Genomic DNA, 19,162 nt, shown 5'->3' with positions numbered 1-19,162 from the left:
TGAGATCTGGAGACTGGCTGGGCCACTCCAGGACCTTAAAATGCTTCTTACAAAGCCACTCCTTCGTTGCCCATTTTTGGGATCATTGTCATGTTGGAAGACCCAGCCTCATTTCATCTTCAATGCCCTTGCTGATGGAAGGAGGTTTGCGCTCAAAATCTCACGATACATGGCCCCATTCATTCTGTCCTGTACATGGATCAGTCATCCTGGTCCCTTTGCGGAGAAACAGTCCCAAAGCATGATGTTGCCACCCGCATGCTTCACAGTAGGTATGGTGTTCTTTGGATGCAACTCAGCATTCTCTCTCCTCCAAACATGACGAGTTGTGTTTCTACCAAACAGTTCTATTTTGGTTTCATCTGACCATATGACATTCTCCCCATCCTCTTCTGGATCATCCAAATGCTCTCTAGCAAACTTCAGACGGGCCGGACATGTACTGGCTTAACCTCCCTGGCGGTATAATTATTTCAGATTTTGGGTGCTGAAAGCGTTACCATTTTTTGCATGGAAATATGTATTTTTTTTTATTGTAGGCCTGTAATTTAGGAATAACTCACTGAAATCTGTCCGAACAAGAGTCTAGTAAACATCTCAGGTAGGATAAAACTTAAAACACAAAATCATAAATTATAATTTAATAAATAATCATAAAAAATAAAAATATAATAATAATAAATTTAATTAAACAATATAATCAAACCAAAAACACTGAAATTTGAAATATAGCGCCAAGTTCGCACATCGCTGAGCAAAGTCGAAGAATCATTTTCAGTGTCTGATGACGAATTTCCCCACGAATCATTATCACTCAATTCTGCAAGTGGTTCTGATTTACTATCGCTGTTGTCTAGCTGGTCTAAAACCGCTTTTGACATAATGGGACGCTTTTTGGACGCCATGGACGTTTCTAAGTTTCCAGGCAGAAAGAACAGTCAAAATGCAGGCAGGGCACAGGACAAAGCAGTAGGGACAAAATGTATGTGAAGTGTTTTGAAACAGCAATGTTTTACTATGTAATAATCATTTTTTAAAAAATAAAATTTTAAAAAAATTTAAAATTTGCCGCCTGTTCCGGCGCCCGTACGTCCCGCTGTCACAGGGACCGGAACACGAAAGCCGGATGCTGGCATCGGCCGAGGAGATGGCCGGGGACGCTGCAGGGGACGCATCGCGAGAGCGAAGGACAAGGTAAGCGCTGCAGGGGCTCCCTATGCAATGCTACATGGTAAGCCGAGTGTAGCTCAGGGTTACCGCTTTTGGTACTGAAACTCTACCCCGAGCTACACTCGGGAATACCGCTAGGGAGGTTAAGCAGGGGGACACGTCTGGCACTGCAAGATCCCTGCTTAACCTCGAGTCCCTGGCGGCGTAGTGTGCTACTGATAGTAGCCCTTGTTACATTGGTCCCAGCTCTCTGCAGGTCATTCACTAGGTCCCCCCGTGTGGTCCTGGGATTTTTGCTCACCGTTCTTGTGATCATTTTGACCCCACGGGGTGAGATCTTGCGTGGAGCCCCAGATCGAGGGAGATTATCAGTGGTCTTGTATGTCTTCCATTTTCTAATTATTGCTCCCACAGTTGATTTGTTCACACCAAGCTGCTTGCCTATTGCAGATTCAGTCTTCCCAGCCTGGTGCAGGTCTACAATTTTGTTTCTGGTGTTCTTCGACAGCTGTTTGGTCTTCACCATAGTGGAGTTTGGAGTGTGACTGTTTGAGGTTGTGGATAGGTGTCTTTTATACTGATAACAAGTTCAAACAGGTGCCATTGATACAGGTAATGAGTGCAGGACAGAGGAGCCTCTTAAAGAAAAAGGTACAGGTCTGTGAGAGACAGAAATCTTGCTTGTTTGTAGGTGACCAAATACTTATTTTCCACCATAATTTGCAAATAAATTCTTTCCAAATCAGCCAATGTGATTGTCTGGATTTTTTTTCTCATTTTGTCTCTCATAGTTGAGGTCTACCTATGATGCCAATTACAGGCCTCTCTCATCTTTTTAAGTGGGAGAACTTGCACAATTGTTGGCTGACTAAATACTTTTTTGCCCCACTGTATGTGCATATGTTATTAGATGTTTGGAATGAACAACACACTGTATATAATGTTATCTATTTATAGCAGCGCAGCATTATATTATTTTATTCTATTGTTTGTGTCATTTGGAGGAATAATGCCCTGTCATTGGTGTCAGTGGAAGAATTGTGCCCCATCATTGGTGTCAGTGGGAGGAATAGTGCCCCATCATTGGTATCAGTGGGAGGAATAGTGACCCATCACTGGTGTCAGTGGGAGGAATACTGCCCCACCATTGGTGTCAGTGTGGGAGGAATAGTTCCCCATTATTGGTATCAGTGGGAGGAATAGTACACCATTATTGGTGTCAGTGGAAGGAATAGTGCCCCATTGTTGGTGTCAGTGGGAGGAATAGTGCACCATTATTGGTCTCAGTGGGAGAAATAGTGTGCCATTGTTGGTGTCAGTGGGAGGAATAGTGCCCCATCGTTGTCAGTGGGCAGAGCTCTAATAGGAAGAGGTGGAGCCTTAATAGGAAGGGGTGGGGTTTACAGATGAAGGGGTGGATCTTAAACAGGAAGGGGTGGGACAAATTTAGATGCGGGGGTGCCCGATTTTAGTCTTGCCTAGGGCAGCACAAAACCAAAATATACCACTGCATTCCAGGACATGCTCCCCTGCGCGCCCCCAGCCCCGCCGGTGATTGCTGTATCCTACTGACACAGCTGATCACGGGGTGCGGTAATTGGCCAACCACGATGGCCTTTTACCACGTAATCAACTGTGTCCAATGACACAGTGATCACCGGGTAAATGCAGTTGTCACAGCGTGAGGAAAGTACTGCCGAGAACCGGCAATTGTCAGTGAAGGGATCGGCACTGATCATCAGTGCCCTGATGATCAGTCCCCAGCAGTGCCATCCACATAGAAAAAAGAATAATTAACGAGCGCTTGGATATGTATAACAAGCAGCTGGCATAAAAGGCACAAACCTCAAACCTTCACACTAAGACAATATCACATGCAGCGCTGTAAAAAATTAATATAAAGTAACATATACAGTAATATGTGGTGGACTACTAGTGCTTAGTAGTGATTTATAGGTGTCCTCATAGCATAATATAATAGTCCCAATAAACTGTGCAAGACGTGATGAACTCCGTGCTGTAAAATGTTTAATACTATGCACTCACCAGAAAGCGCATAATATGCGCATTTGAGTTGTCAGACCACTCCTGGTCCCAGAGGAGTTGAACCTATATGGATCATCTGGCAAGCTGTCACTCGGTCACTCCTTGGCCAGCAGGGGGATTCCCGACATCCAGAGACCCTTATAGGGTTAATCCAGGTTCCTTAACCAGGGCACTCATATGAAGTATCCACCTTAAGAGAGGGGGGCTTGACCAGAAAGCCCACCCCAAAAAATACTGATAGTGTAGTATGTTCCAACAAAAAATCCTTTATTGAAGATAATGTAAACACAGGTCACTCACAGGATTTCCCAGATTCAAAGATGGCCGCCGGCCTCCACGAGGTACGGAACGGCGTGACGTCACCGGCTAGGCTCCACCCTGACGCGTTTCGTGCGGACGAGCACGTTATCAAAGGGAGCAAGCACTAGCCGGACAAACCTATATATACTGTTCCACGCGCATGCGCGGTGAAACAAAAAAGCCGGTGACGCCATTTTGGCCCGCTCGCGCATGTGCAAAGCATGCGATAGCGGCCATTTTCTTGGTTGTCACGGCTCAGGGTAGGCGACTATTGTGCATTTCAGACGATCTCTCTCACCTGCCCTGTCATAACAAAGACAGGTATAACGGGGGGCGGCAGACCATGACTATAACGGTATATACTGACCGTAGGGAGTGTTATATGTATTATTAGACTGCCCATAACTCTCTTACAGTCGAGTTTGGTATAGGTGCAGTCGAGTTCACTGAATAAAGGCTAATTGCATAGCACTTATTGCACTTCCCTAGATATATATTTAAATATGGCCAAACATCAATCAAATTCAACAAAAATTTTATAAATGCTAGAAAACATGTCTAAAGACACCCCCCTGAGCCATGATACTTTATGTTTCACATAATATGGGAAACTGCTGTAAGACATATGCATAGAATAAAATATATAAAAAATATATATAAACATATAAAAATATGCAAGTGATGTAAATCGAAGTTAAAAAATATAAAATAATTAAAACATATCAACGTGTATCAATAAAACAATTGATGTCAAGGTCTACATTCAGGCCTTGAGGGAAAAAAGACTGTAGCTCATAAATCCACTTTGTTTCAAGTTTGGAAACCGATCTTTTTTTTAAAAAAAAAAAAAATATTAAAAAAGGTTTCAAGGACCACTCACTATCTTTACATTACAGGTTGTGCCATAACAATAATCCCAAATGCCTGAAATTTGCTGCGATAGATATCGTGAAACCATATTGGAGGGGCACCTATAAAAAAAGATCGGTTTCCAAACTTGAAACAAAGTGGATTTATGAGCTACAGTCTTTTTTCCCTCAAGGCCTGAATGTAGACCTTGACATCAATTGTTTTATTGATACACGTTGATATGTTTTAATTATTTTATATTTTTAACTTCGATTTACATCACTTGCATATTTTTATATGTTTATATATATTTTTTATATATTTTATTCTATGCATATGTCTTACAGCAGTTTCCCATATTATGTGAAACATAAAGTATCATGGCTCAGGGGGGTGTCTTTAGACATGTTTTCTAGCATTTATAAAATTTTTGTTGAATTTGATTGATGTTTGGCCATATTTAAATATATATCTAGGGAAGTGCAATAAGTGCTATGCAATTAGCCTTTATTCAGTGAACTCGACTGCACCTATACCAAACTCGACTGTAAGAGAGTTATGGGCAGTCTAATAATACATATAACACTCCCTACGGTCAGTATATACCGTTATAGTCATGGTCTGCCGCCCCCCGTTATACCTGTCTTTGTTATGACAGGGCAGGTGAGAGAGATCGTCTGAAATGCACAATAGTCGCCTACCCTGAGCCGTGACAACCAAGAAAATGGCCGCTATCGCATGCTTTGCACATGCGCGAGCGGGCCAAAATGGCGTCACCGGCTTTTTTGTTTCACCGCGCATGCGCGTGGAACAGTATATATAGGTTTGTCCGGCTAGTGCTCGCTCCCTTTGATAACGTGCTCGTCCGCACGAAACGCGTCAGGGTGGAGCCTAGCCGGTGACGTCACGCCGTTCCGTACCTCGTGGAGGCCGGCGGCCATCTTTGAATCTGGGAAATCCTGTGAGTGACCTGTGTTTACATTATCTTCAATAAAGGATTTTTTGTTGGAACATACTACACTATCAGTATTTTTTGGGGTGGGCTTTCTGGTCAAGCCCCCCTCTCTTAAGGTGGATACTTCATATGAGTGCCCTGGTTAAGGAACCTGGATTAACCCTATAAGGGTCTCTGGATGTCGGGAATCCCCCTGCTGGCCAAGGAGTGACCGAGTGACAGCTTGCCAGATGATCCATATAGGTTCAACTCCTCTGGGACCAGGAGTGGTCTGACAACTCAAATGCGCATATTATGCGCTTTCTGGTGAGTGCATAGTATTAAACATTTTACAGCACGGAGTTCATCACGTCTTGCACAGTTTATTGGGACTATTATATTATGCTATGAGGACACCTATAAATCACTACTAAGCACTAGTAGTCCACCACATATTACTGTATATGTTACTTTATATTAATTTTTTACAGCGCTGCATGTGATATTGTCTTAGTGCCATCCACATGCCCATCAGTGCCACCCACCTGTGCCCATCAGTACCACCCATCTGTGCCACTCAGCAGTGCCACCCACCTGTGCCCTGCAGTGCCACTCACCTGTGCCACTCAGCAGTGCCACCCACCTGTGCCCTGCAGTGCCACCCACCTGTGCCTATCAGTGCAACCCATCAGTGCTGCCCATCAGTGCCGCCCATCAGTGCAGCATCATCAGTGCTGCCTATGAGTGCCCAGCAGTGATGCCTATACGTGCCACCTCATCAGTGCCCATCAGTGCTGCCTATCAGTGCAGTCTCATCAACGCACATCAGTAAAGGAGAAAAATTACCTGTTTGCAAGATTTTATAATATATACAAAGATTTTTCAAATTTTTTGCTCTTTTTTGTTTATAGTGCAAAAAATAAAACACCCAGTGGAGATTAAATACCACCAAAAGAAAGCTGTATTTGTGTGAAAAAAATTATAGAAATTTCATATGGGTACAGTGTTGCATGACTGCGCATTTGTCATTCAAAATGCAATAGTGCTGAAAGCTGAAAATTGGGCAGGAAAGGAGTATAAGTGCCCCGTAGGCAAGTGGTTAAATATGTACAGTAAAAAAATTTAAAAAATCTAATTTCATCATAAATGTATGCCAGAATGTGTTCTGCTACATGTCTTTGCATTAAAAAAATCCCAATGCATGTAAATTAATTGGTTTACATGAAAGTTATAGCATCTTCAAATGGCAGTATAGGTACTGGAATTTTTTTTTCTAATACTAGTAATGGTGGCGATCAGGGACCTATAGCGGGACTGCGGGGGGTATTCTGACACTTGGGGGGAACTGACTAACTGTCTCTGACATCCCCAGGGAAACCAATACAGTGACCAGTGCTAATAAAAAGCACTGACACTGTACTAATTACACTGGGCAGGAAGGGGTTAACATCTGGGGTGATCAAAGGATTAACTGTGTGCTGTATGTTTTACTGTGTAAGCACACTGCTTTGTATTGATCTGATAAGCAGAGCAATACAAAGCAGCGTGCAGGAGCTGACAGGGGAGAGATCTGTATCGTTCACATACACACCTTTCCCCCATCAGTGATACTTGGAAATCACTGGGTGCCAACGGGGAATCACCAGTCAGGATCCGGTGATCAACAGCTGAAGCTGCCAATGGTGTGCACCCCCTACCCGGAAATGCGAAATCACGTATATATATGTGATTTAGTGCAGCTGTGCCGCAGTATTTATGCTATAGGGTGGCGGGCAAGCAGTTAATATGGCTGCAATGTTGGTTTGTCAGAAACATACTGTATTTAGATAGTGGAATGATTGGAATAAGCTACTAAACATTTTTGAGTACTCACAAAAGCACAGTGAGGGTGTAATTTATCAATACAGATTAACACTTGTGTGTTTGCAATCAACCCATATGGTACAAGTCACTGAAAAATTATGTATTGTAGAAAACCCATAGCTCCCAACAGTCCCTCATTTGCAGGGACTGTCCTTCCTGTCCCTTATGCAGCCTCAGTTGTCTCTCTTTTTGGCTTGATCTGTACATCTCTACTGTATATAAAAAGGCACTATTTTACTTCCAAAGTTTTATGCTGCACTAAAAATGAATTCAACCTCTATATTTCTAGAGCTCTTATTTTAAAAAGACAACATAAATTAAAAAATGGAGGTAAAAAAAAGCATTTTTGTGGGTTATCATTTTCACATCCTTTTCTGATGTATCCCTTTTTATCATTTCAGAAAGGTAGGAGGTATGGCAAAATGCTAACTCATTCTGGAAAGGTCAAGATGACAAATGATTGCCATTCCTTGGAAATTTCCATGGAGGTATTTTACAGGGCGATCTAAATTATGATATTCTCTACCTGATATTGTCTTTTGTTTTGTCTGTTCTTCCTTGTTTGTCAAAGGTGTTTGCACAGCTGCTTTTCAATGTAAAAAAAAAAATATCTGGACGCAATGGTTACAGGCTGTACATTTTTAAAGTGGTTACGGATTACTTTCTCTTCCCTTAGGTTAGAAAATATCTAGACTGGTGACACAGAGGCCTAATTTATATTTGCTGTTGTGATTTTTTAACATTTACAACTGTGACGCCTGCATCAATCTAGCCTGTAGCAAATTATTTACATTTCCGTGTTTAACTAAGATAAACAGAAATAAAAGATTAAAATAGAAGTTTATACATATAGTGAACATCCTTATTCCACCAGACAGCATTAATGTAAATACAACAAAAGCTTAAAAAGGTCTGGTCAGAACAGTGGAGTGTGGAGTGAAGGCCATAGAAAAGTAGAAAACTGAACGCAAATGTCGATGGACAGAGCTTTCAGTTTTCGTGATTTTCGTGCTGCAACTGGAAGTGCCTGATTGAACATTTTTTTTTGTTTTAACCTCCCTAGCGGTATTCCCGAGTGTAGCTCGGGGTAAAATGTCAGTGCCAAAAGTGGTAACCCCGAGCTACACTCGGGCTTACCATGCGGCGCTGCATAGGGAGTCCCAGCAGAGCTTACCTTGTCCTTCGCTCCCGCGATGTGTCCCCTGCAGCGTCCCCGGCCATCTCCTCCGGCCGATGCCGGCATCCGGCTTCTGTGTTCCAGTCCCTGTGACATCGGGACGTACGGGCGCCGCCGGCGGTGGAAATTTGAAAATTTTAAAAAATATCATTTTTTTCCAAACACATTTTACATAACAAAACATTGCTGTTTCAACCCATTTCACATACATTTTGTCACTACTGCTTTGTCCTGTGCCCTGCCTGCATTTTGTCTGTTCTTTCTGCCTGGAAACTGATAAAAGTCCATGGCGTCCAAAAAGTGTCCCTTTAGGTCAAAAGCGGGTTTAGATCAGCTAGAGAACAGCGATAGTAAATCAGAACTACTTGCAGAATTGAGTGATAATGATTCTTGGGGAAATTCGTCATCAGATACTGAAAACGATTTTGCGACTTTGCTCAGCAATGTGCGAACTTGGCGCTATATTTAAAATTTCAGTGTTTTTGGTTTGATTATATTATTGAATTAAATGTATTATTATTATATTATTATTTTTTATGATTATTTATTAAATTATAATTTATGATTTCGTGTTTCAAATTTTATCATACCCGGGATGTTTACTAGACTCTTGTTCGGACAGATTTCAGTGAGTTATTCCTAAAAATTATAGCCTACAATAAAAAAACTACATATTTCCATGCAAAATAATGGTACCGCTTGCAGCACCAAAAATCTGAAATAATCATACCGCTAGGGAGGTTAAACAAAGGAATTTCTAATCTAAAAAAATAAAATAAAAATGAAATGCGTAAGAGCTAGGAAAGTATGAACTGGAACTAAAAAAATGTTCCCTGTCGACATTTTCTAACGCAACTGAGAAGTGAGTATCAACTGCCGCCTCCACTTATCCCATTTGAGAACTTATGCTTGGAGACTGAACCTGTACAACACGGTCTCTTCATACCAACTCCTATCCCAACCACCTGAGGACTTCACCTCCAAATTAATTTCTATGTGGGAAAGAGACCTAGATGTTACGTTTACAGATAAAAAAAGGATAAAATGCTCCGGATGACATAGGGCCTCCATATCAAGCTCCACTCAGGAAACGGGATACACAATTATTTCCCGGTGGTATAGGGTCCCTGTGACTTTGCAGAAGCTTTTTCCTCAACGCCCTCCAACATGCTGGAGAAGCCAGGAGAGGGAGGGCTCCATGATTTACATAATTGGTTCCTGTCCAAAGATAACACCCTTTTGGAACCAAGTCAAACAAATCTTCTACATACTACAGATGCTGAATGATCCAGGGGCCTTCTTACTGCACTTGACCCCTGACGAGGAAACCCAAAATTCATGGGTTTTGGTAACATTTTGACTGCTGAAGCCAGATTGAAAAGTAGATGTGTTTATTATACAAGCATGTAACTAGACCTTCATGCAGGGAGAGCAGAACAATACATAGTGTTGGATTCAAAGTAATGCTCCAACTGTCTTGGAAAGCTAATGCAATTTATATGTTTATATGTCCTAAGATGGGTGGTAACTAGCTACCTAATCATTCTTTGAAGTTTCATTCTGGTTTCTGGTGGAGTTCTTTGAAATGTAAATGGAGATTCACAATGGTATGTTACTTCCCATAGCTCCTTTATATAGCAATCTTCCCAGCTGGAGGTATAAATAGCATTCTAACACAAGAAATACAGGTATTACACAATAAGACTTCTAATAACAATCAAAACAAAATGTTTGATATATAAAATGGCTGTTCCATTTTCCCTCACACCCCGTTGTCATTCAGGAAATATGTAGGGATGAGCTCGATGTTTTAGTCGAATGTAAGTTTGACTCGAACATCAGCCGTTGGTGTGTTCACCGAACACTCAAACAGTAAGGGTGTTTGGTGGACTGTTCGCCCACTACGTACCCCACAATGCACTGCACTCTCACAGTGCATTGTTAGAGCCATGATTGGCCAAAGCAATGCACCTGACCACAGGTCAGATTCAATGCTTTGGCCAATCACAGCACAATTGGGTGGAGCTAGCAGTGATGTCGATGTCACCGCTAATTCCACCCAATTGTTTACATCTGACTGGCAAATGGCAGACCTGTCAGGTTTTTTTTTACATTTTGGCAAGTCGGCATCATTGTGATAATGCTGGATGTCGTGATTGACAATGGATTACAACAATGGAACCATTTTTTTTTTTATTTTTTTTTTTACGGACTGTTGTTTTGTTTTCTGTTCAATTACAGGATTTTTTCAAAAGACTGGTCTCTTTATTTTTTTCTGAATTTAACCCTTTAGTGAATGGGTAGGGGTACAAGTACACCTTACTCGTTAACAAGGAGGGGGGGGGGGGTAGCATCAGGATGCTAATGAACAACCCTGCCCGCAGACCCCCACAACCACTGGGCCAGGTTTGTGGGGAGGAGGTCCTTGTCCCCATCAGCATGGGGACACCATCTGCTGAGAGTACGTGGCCTGGTAAGCCGCACGGTGGGGGGCACTCATTCCCCCCTTTCCTGCCCTTCCAGGCCTGTGCTTGGATCAAGGGTCCAGTAGGAATTTAGGGTGGACCCCAGAGTTTTTTCCCCCATTGTTTGGGGGTGGAGTTCCCCCTAACAGTCCTACCAGGCCTAAAGAGCCTGGTAGGGCTTTCAGGGGAAACCACAAGCACTTCCCCTTTTTTTTTTTTACTTTAACCCCTTAACGTCGGCACCTCCCGGCCCTTTAAGGGTTCCAGAAGCTGGGAGGCGGGACCTTTCCATGAGTACCGAACGTGTGTACTGGGAGCGAGCAGGGCGCGCGCTCTCAGCACATATGTTTTTTTTAATAGAACACAAATGTGCGGTCGCTCGGCGTCTAGGCCCAGACGCTGGGAGGTTAAGCAACTAAAAATGACTGCCCCTTTAAAAAATGGTACTTTTTTTTTTTTTTCACTGATTCATGTCCCTCAGGGCAGTACCCGAGTCCCCATACCTCTTTTATGGCCAATAACTTGCGTATAAGCCATAAAAATGGACACTTTTGAATTTACAAGTTCAAGTCCCATAGACTTACATTGAATTTGAGGTTCACGGTCGAAAGTTCATTAGGTTCGAATGTTCAACCGCAAACTGAACACGGGGATGTTTGGCCCATCACTAGAAATACAAACGTTCCCTACTTATCCACTTGCTCAACGCAGCCAAAGCATGCACTCCATGTTGGAGAAAACTTCAACCCCATTTTTTGGATTGTGATTCACCAAGATTAACCAGTTCCTGACTGTGTTATAGCCAAAAGACAGCTACAGCACGGTCGGCTAGTTCTGGGAGTATGTCCATGGACGTTTTTCCAGAACCACACCCCCTGCTTGCCCCCTGGGGCATGCACAGTGTGTGATCTGTGATCGCTGTGTCCTTCAGACAGAGCTAATCAAGTGTCCAGGTAAAGGGTCAATCAGAGCTGCCTTTACCATGTGAACATCTGGGTCCAATCACAGCTGATCACAGCGTAAAGAGGAAATGCCGGCAGTCCTCTCCTCATTCTGACAGCATGTGAAGAGAAGAGAGCCGGTAAGTGGCATTTCTTAGGGGGACATCTACACTGATCATCAGTGCCCTGATGATCAGTGTAGCCCCATCAGTGCCTATCAGTGCGGCCAATAGTGCCCATCAGTGCCCATAAGTGCTGGCTATCAGTGCCCATTAGTGCTATCAGTTCTGGCTATCAGTACCCATCAGTACTGGCTATCAGTGCCTCCTCCGTGCTGGCTGTCGGTGGCAATCAGTGCTGACTTTCAGTGCCGCCTGTTAGTGCCCATCAGTGCCACCTATCAATACCCATCAGTGCCGCTTATCACATACACATATGACATTATGCATATCCAGATATACTACACATTCTTGTATGACTCCCTATTATATGTACACTGCTCAAAAAAATGAAAGGAACACTTTTTAATCAGAGTATAGCATCCATTCAATTAAACTCCTGGGATATTGATCTGGTCAGTTAAGTAGCAGAGGGGGTTGTTAATCAGTTTCAGCTGCTTTGGTGTTAATGAAATTAACAACAGGTGCACTAGATGGGCAACATTGAGATGACCCAAAACAGGAATGGTTTTACAGGTGGAGGCCACTGACATTTTTTCCCTACACATCTTTTATGACTGATTTTCACTAGCTTTGCATTAGGCTAGGGTCAGTGTCACTACTGGTAGCATGAGGCGACACCTGGACCCTACAGAGGTTGCACAGGCAGTCCAACTCCTCCAGGATGGCACATCAATACATGCCATTGCCAGAAGGTTTGCTGTGTCTCCCAGTACAGTCTAAAGAGCATGGAGGAGATTCCAGGAGACAAGTAGTTACTCTAGGAGAGCTAGACAGGGCAGTAGAAGGTCCTTAACCCATCAGCAGGACCAGTATCTGCTCCTTTGCGCAAAGATGAACAGGATGAGCACTGCCAGAACCCTACAAAATGGTCTCTAGTAGGCCACTGATGTGAATGTCTCTGACCAAACAATCAGAAACAGACTTTATGAGGGTGTCCTGTGGGCCTGATGTCCTCTAGTGGACCCTGTGTTCACTGCCCAGCACCACAGAGCTCAATTAGCATTTGCCATTGAACACCAGAATAGGCATGTCCGCCACTGGTGCCCTGCGCTTTTCACAGATGAGAGCAGGTTCACCCTGAGCACATGTGACAGATGTGAAAGGGTCTGGACAAGGTTATGCTGCCTATAACATCATTCCGCATGACCGTTTTCGTAGTAGATCAGTGATGGTCGGGGGAGACACACCCATGGAGGGACGCACAGACCAGCACAGGCTAGACAATGGAACCCTGACTGTCATTATATATCGGGATGAAATACTTGGACCCATTGTCAGACCCTACGCTGGTGCAGTGGGTCCTGGGTTCTTCCTGGTACGTGACAATTCCTGGCCTCATGTGGTGAAAATATGCAGGCAGTTCCTGGAGGATGAAGGAATTGATACCATTGAATGGTCCTCAAGGTCGTCTGACCTAAATCCAATAGAACGCCTCTGGGATATAATGTTTGGGTTCATCCGACACCGCCAGGTTGAACCTCAGACTGTCCAGGAGCGCAGTGATGCCCTGGTCCAGATCTGGGAGGAAATACCCCAGGACACCATCAGGTAGTCTCATTAGGAGCATGCATACAAGCACATGGGGGCCATACAAACTACTGAGGATCATTATGAGTTGCTGCAATTAAATTCCACCAAAATAGACTAGCCTGCTGCATCATTTTTTCACTTTGATTTATTGTCTCTTCTCTCCAGATATGCACCTTCATGTGATCCATTCTAAATCCAATGTGCTGAACATACAGTTGTGTTCAAAATAATAGCAGTCAGACATCACTAACCTGATCAATCACTGTTTTTGGTAGAAATGATATTTCTACATGGTAATTAATTTACTAGCAGGTGTAGTAGAGTAATAGAAATCCAACAGACCCAATAGTCATGACATGCATGCTGCTGATTCTGTGTAATTGAATCACTAATTGAAAGGGGCATGTTCAAAATAATAGCAGTGTGGAGTTCTATTAGTGAGGTCATTCATTCTTTGAAAAACAGGTGGCAATTATTGCCCTTATTTAAGACAGGAAGGCAGCAAATGTTGTACATGCTGGTTACAGTGCATTTCTCTCTGAAATTCTGAGGAAAATGGGTCGTTCCAGACATTGTTCAGAAGAACAGCGTACCTTGATTAAAAAGTTGATTGGAGAGGGGAAAACATATAAAGAAGTGCAGAAAATGATAGGCTGCTCAGCTAAAATGATCGCAAATGCTTTAAAATGGCAACCAAAACCTGAAAGACGAGGAAAAAAGTGAAAAACTACCATTCAAATGGATAGAAGAATAACTAAAATGGCAAGGACTCAGCCAACAATCAGCTCCAGGAAGATCAAAGAAGGTCTAAAGTTACCTGTGAGTACTGTTACAATTAGAAGACGCCTACGTGAAGCCAAGCTATCTGCAAGAAGCCCCCACAAAGTCCCACTGTTGAAAAAAAGACGTGCTGAAGAGGTTACAATTTGCCAAAGAGCACATTGACTGGCCTAAAGAGAAATGGCGCAACATTTTGTGGACTGATGAAAGTAAGATTGTTCTTTTTGGGTCTAGTGGCTGGAGACAGTTTGTCAGACGACCCCCAAACACTGAATTCAAGCCACAGTACACTGTGAAGACAGTGAAGCATGGTTGCGCAAGCATCATGATATGGGGATGTTTCTCATACTACGGTGTTGGGCCTATTTATCGCATACCAGGGATCATGGATCAGTTTGAATACATCAGAATACTTGAAGAGGTCATGCTGCCTTATGCTGAAGAGGAAATGCCCTTGAAATGGGTGTTCCAACACGACAACGACCCCAAACACACCAGTAAACGTACAACATCTTGGTTCCAGACCAACAAGATTGACGTTATGGAGTGGCCAGCCCAATCCCCGGAACTTAATCCAATAGAAAACTTGTGGGGTGACATCAAAAATGCAGTTTCTGAGGGAAAACCAAGAAATAGAGAAGAACTGTGGAATGTAGTCCAATCATCCTGGGCTGGAATACCTGTTCACAGGTGCCAGAAGTTGGTTGACTCCATGCAACACAGATGTACAGCAGTTCTCAGAAACAGTGCTTATACAACTAAATATTAATTAGGTGATTCAAAGGAAAGCAAAATCTTCAAACATTTATCAGTTTATATAGTAAATGTTTGAGTTTGTAAAGAAGAATACAAACACTGCTATTTTTTTGAACAGTCTAATATTCACTTTTCTTCAATTTTTTTAGAGGAACAACACAAATTTGATATATTTTTCTTCATGTTTTGATTTGGAATAGAATGTGTAGTGTTCCCAGTGCATTTGTGTATATGGAAATAAAAGCTATTAGAAGGATTTTGAGCTTTATTCACTTTTTTCAACACACTGCTATTATTTTGAACACAACTGTATACCATCATAATGTCATATCTTCCTAAATTACGCTCCTTACAAACTAAGGTCTTAAAATTTATTTGGGGCCCTGTCAGACCCAAGCTTAATAGGTGCACCCTATATAAATCTAAATGATGTGGAGGTCTAGGAGTATGCAATATATTTATAAAGCTGCCCAGATTACGCCCCTATCCCATTACCATTATGGACTACCTTAGACATACTAGATGTTCATCCAGTCCCTCTTCCCTCTCGTATCTGGACCTCCCATCCTTATGGCCCAAACCCCTGCTGAACTTTCAATATGTACAGTATGTACTCTTTGTATCTCTATGCAATACATATGTGTTTTAAATTCCAATGTAGAAGTCAACATTTATCCAAAGAAAGAATAAAGCTGGCCATACATGAATTGAAATTTGGCAGGAAGAATGTCAATCTACATTTGGGCTAGCTGGTTGTACACAAGTTAATCTATTGATCGACTTGTGTAAACCAGACTGTAGAGTTTTTCCTGAACAATCAGGCCTTCCTGCTGGCAGAATACATGGATATATACCACCACATATATATACCAGTATCCGGTAACTGGGTATCATGTGATCGCTATGAATGGTAATATGGTCTATGATTTTCCATTCATGATCAGCTTGCTTACTGTTGTGATCTGTGATTGGTCCACAGCAATCACATGGTACCTGGTTACCTTCACCATATGATTAGCTTAGCTAATCACAAACAAAACTATATAAGCAATAACAGTGCAAAAAAAATCCTGGATTACCCCCATGGAGTACGTCACGTACCTGGTGATGGAGGCCAATGGAGAAAGGTCTTCCCTTGCGGCTAAGTTCCGGACTCCCCTGAGAGTGGGACAGCGGGGGTCAGGCCCAAAGTTGCACAGGTCACCTGTAGGAGTGCTGGTTGGTGGTCCACTCAGAAGCACAGCTGGTGCACGGATTTAGGTCTGCAGACAGGAGGCGCCTGTACGTGGTATGCAAGCCCTTCCAGGATTTAGATGTTTACTGGGTAATCGGTTCAAACCAAGGTCAGGTACCAGGTCTGAATCAGAGCAGACGTAGTCAGATGGGATAGCCAAGGTCACACACAGAGGAGCGAGAGAGAGTATCTGTAAGCTAGGCCGAGGTCAGATCAGGGGTAAGGCAGAGTAGACAGGTCCAGGAGCAAGTTGAGTCGGTAACAGGAAATCATGGGTCAAAGTCACAGGAAACAGGAACAGGGCACGGGGATCAAGAGATCATCCTGCAACTTGAGGAAGTGATGAGCCTCCTTATAAAGGCTGTCTGGCACCAGACTGAGGCTGATGAGTCCTTCTGCGGCCATGCAGAGTACTGACACAAATGCCAGATCTTCCAGAGCCTCTGCCATGGACAGGACCCTGACAGATTAGTACAGTGCTACTATAGTGACTCTGAGCTACTCTGATGACAGGATGTAAAAAAAAATAAAAAATTAACAATTAAAATAAACAATGTTAATCAAATTAAAAAAAAATTTAAAAATTGAATTAAAAAATATATTTTTATTTAAAATAATGACATCAGTCACTATTCCTGATCACAACCACACCAGTCATATGCACTGGTGACGGTATGTAAAAAAAAAATTGTGAAATAAAAACAATTTTACTTAATTTCTTTATCTTCCAAAAAATTATGACAAAAAAATTACAACTTAAAAAGCACACCATGCCTCTTAAATAACGCAGACTGTCTACTTTACAAAAATGAGTCATGTGAGTGGTAATTGTACTGCCCTAAAGTTTTAGGACCTCAAGAAATGAGACAGGCCATCAGTACATTAGGACTAATCAATTTTCAAATACTGTGTATGTGTATATACAGTCAGGTCCATAAATATTAGGACATCGACACAATTCTAACATTTTTGGCTCTATACACCACCACAATGGATTTGAAATGAAACAAACAAGATGTGCTTTAACTGCAGACTGTCAGCTTTAATTTGAGGGTATTTACATCCAAATCAGGTGAACGGTGTAGGAATTACAACAGTTTGCATATGTGCCTCCAACTTATTAAGGGACCAAAAGTAATGGGACAATTGGCTTCTCAGCCGTTCCATGGCCAGGTGTGTGTTATTTCCTCATTATCCCAATTACAATGAGCAGATACAAGGTCCAGAGTTCATTTCAAGTGTGCTATTTGCATTTGGAATCTGTTGCTGTCAACTCTCAAGATGAGATCCAAAGAGCTGTCACTATCAGTGAAGCAAGCCATCATTAGGCTGAAAAAACAAAACAAACCCATCAGAGAGATAGCAAAAACATTAGGCGTGGCCAAAACAACTGTTTGGAACATTCTTAAAAAGAAGGAACGCATCGGTGAGCTCAGCAACACCAAAAGACCCGGAAGACCACGGAAAACAACTGTGGTGGATGACCGAAGAATTCTTTCCCTGGTGAAGAAAACACCCTTCACAACAGTTGGCCAGATCAAGAACACTCTCCAGAAGGTAGGTGTATGTGTGTCAAAGTCAATAATCAAGAGAAGACTTCACCAGAGTGAATACAGAAGGTTCACCACAAGATGTAAACCATTGGTGAGCCTCAAAAACAGGAAGGCCAGATTAGAGTTTGCCAAACGACGTCTAAAAAAGCCTTCAAAGTTCTGGAACAACATCCTATGGACAGATGAGACCAAGATCAATTTGTACCAGAGTGATGGGAAGAGAGAGTATGGAGAAGGAAAGGAACTGCTCATGATCCTAAGCATACCACCTCATCAGTGAAGCATGGTGGTGGTAGTGTCATGGCGTGGGCATGTATGGCTGCCAATGGAACTGGTTCTCTTGTATTTATTGATGATGTGACTGCTGACAAAAGCAGCAGGATGAATTCTGAAGTGTTTCGGGCAATATTATCTGCTCATATTCAGCCAAATGCTTCACAACTCATTGGACGCCGCTTCACAGTGCAGATGGACAATGGCCCAAAGCATACTGCAAAAGCAACCAAAGAGTTTTTTAAGGGAAAGAAGTAGAATATTATGCAATGGCCAAGTCAATCACCTGACCTGAATCTGATTGAGCATGCATTTCACTTGCTGAAGACAAAACTGAAGGGAAAATGCCCCAAGAACAAGCAGGAACTGAAGACAGTTGCAGTAGAGGCCTGGCAGAGCATCACCAGGGATGAAACCCAGCGTCTGGTGATGTCTATGCGTTCCAGACTTCAGGCTGTAATTGACTGCAAAGGATTTGCAACCAAGTATTAAAAAGTGAAAGTTTGATTTATGATTATTCTGTCCCATTACTTTTGGTTCCTTAATAAGTGGGAGGCACATATGCAAACTGTTGTACTTCCTACACCGTTCACCTGATTTGGATGTAAATACCCTCAAATTAAAGCTGACAGTCTGCAGTTAAAGCACATCTTGTTCGCTTCATTTCAAATCCATTGTGGTGGTGTATAGAGCCACAAATGTTAGAATTGTGTCGATGTCCCAATATTTATGGACCTGACTGTATATATATATATATATATATATATATACACACAGTGCCTTGAAAAAGTATTCATACCCATTGAATTTTCCACGTTTTGTCATGTCACAACCTAAAACGTAAATGTATTTTATTTGGATCATATGTGATAGACCAACACAAAGTGGCACATAATTGTGAAGTGGAAGGAAAATGATAAATGATTTTCAACATGTTTTACAAATAAATATCTGAAAAGTGGGGCGTGCATTTGTATTCAGCCCCCTTTACTCTGATACCCTTAACTAAAATCTAGTGGAACCAATTGCCTTCAGAAGTCACCTAATTAGTAAATAGAGTCCACCTGTGTGTAATTTAAGCTCAGTATAAATACAGCTGTTCTGTGAAG

Source organism: Staurois parvus, unplaced genomic scaffold (genome assembly GCF_062004578.1).
Source record: "Staurois parvus isolate SC_StPar_1 unplaced genomic scaffold, SC_StPar_1.0 ptg000682l, whole genome shotgun sequence".
Classification (NCBI taxonomy): Eukaryota; Metazoa; Chordata; class Amphibia; order Anura; family Ranidae; genus Staurois; species Staurois parvus.
This window is presented reverse-complemented; position numbering follows the sequence as displayed.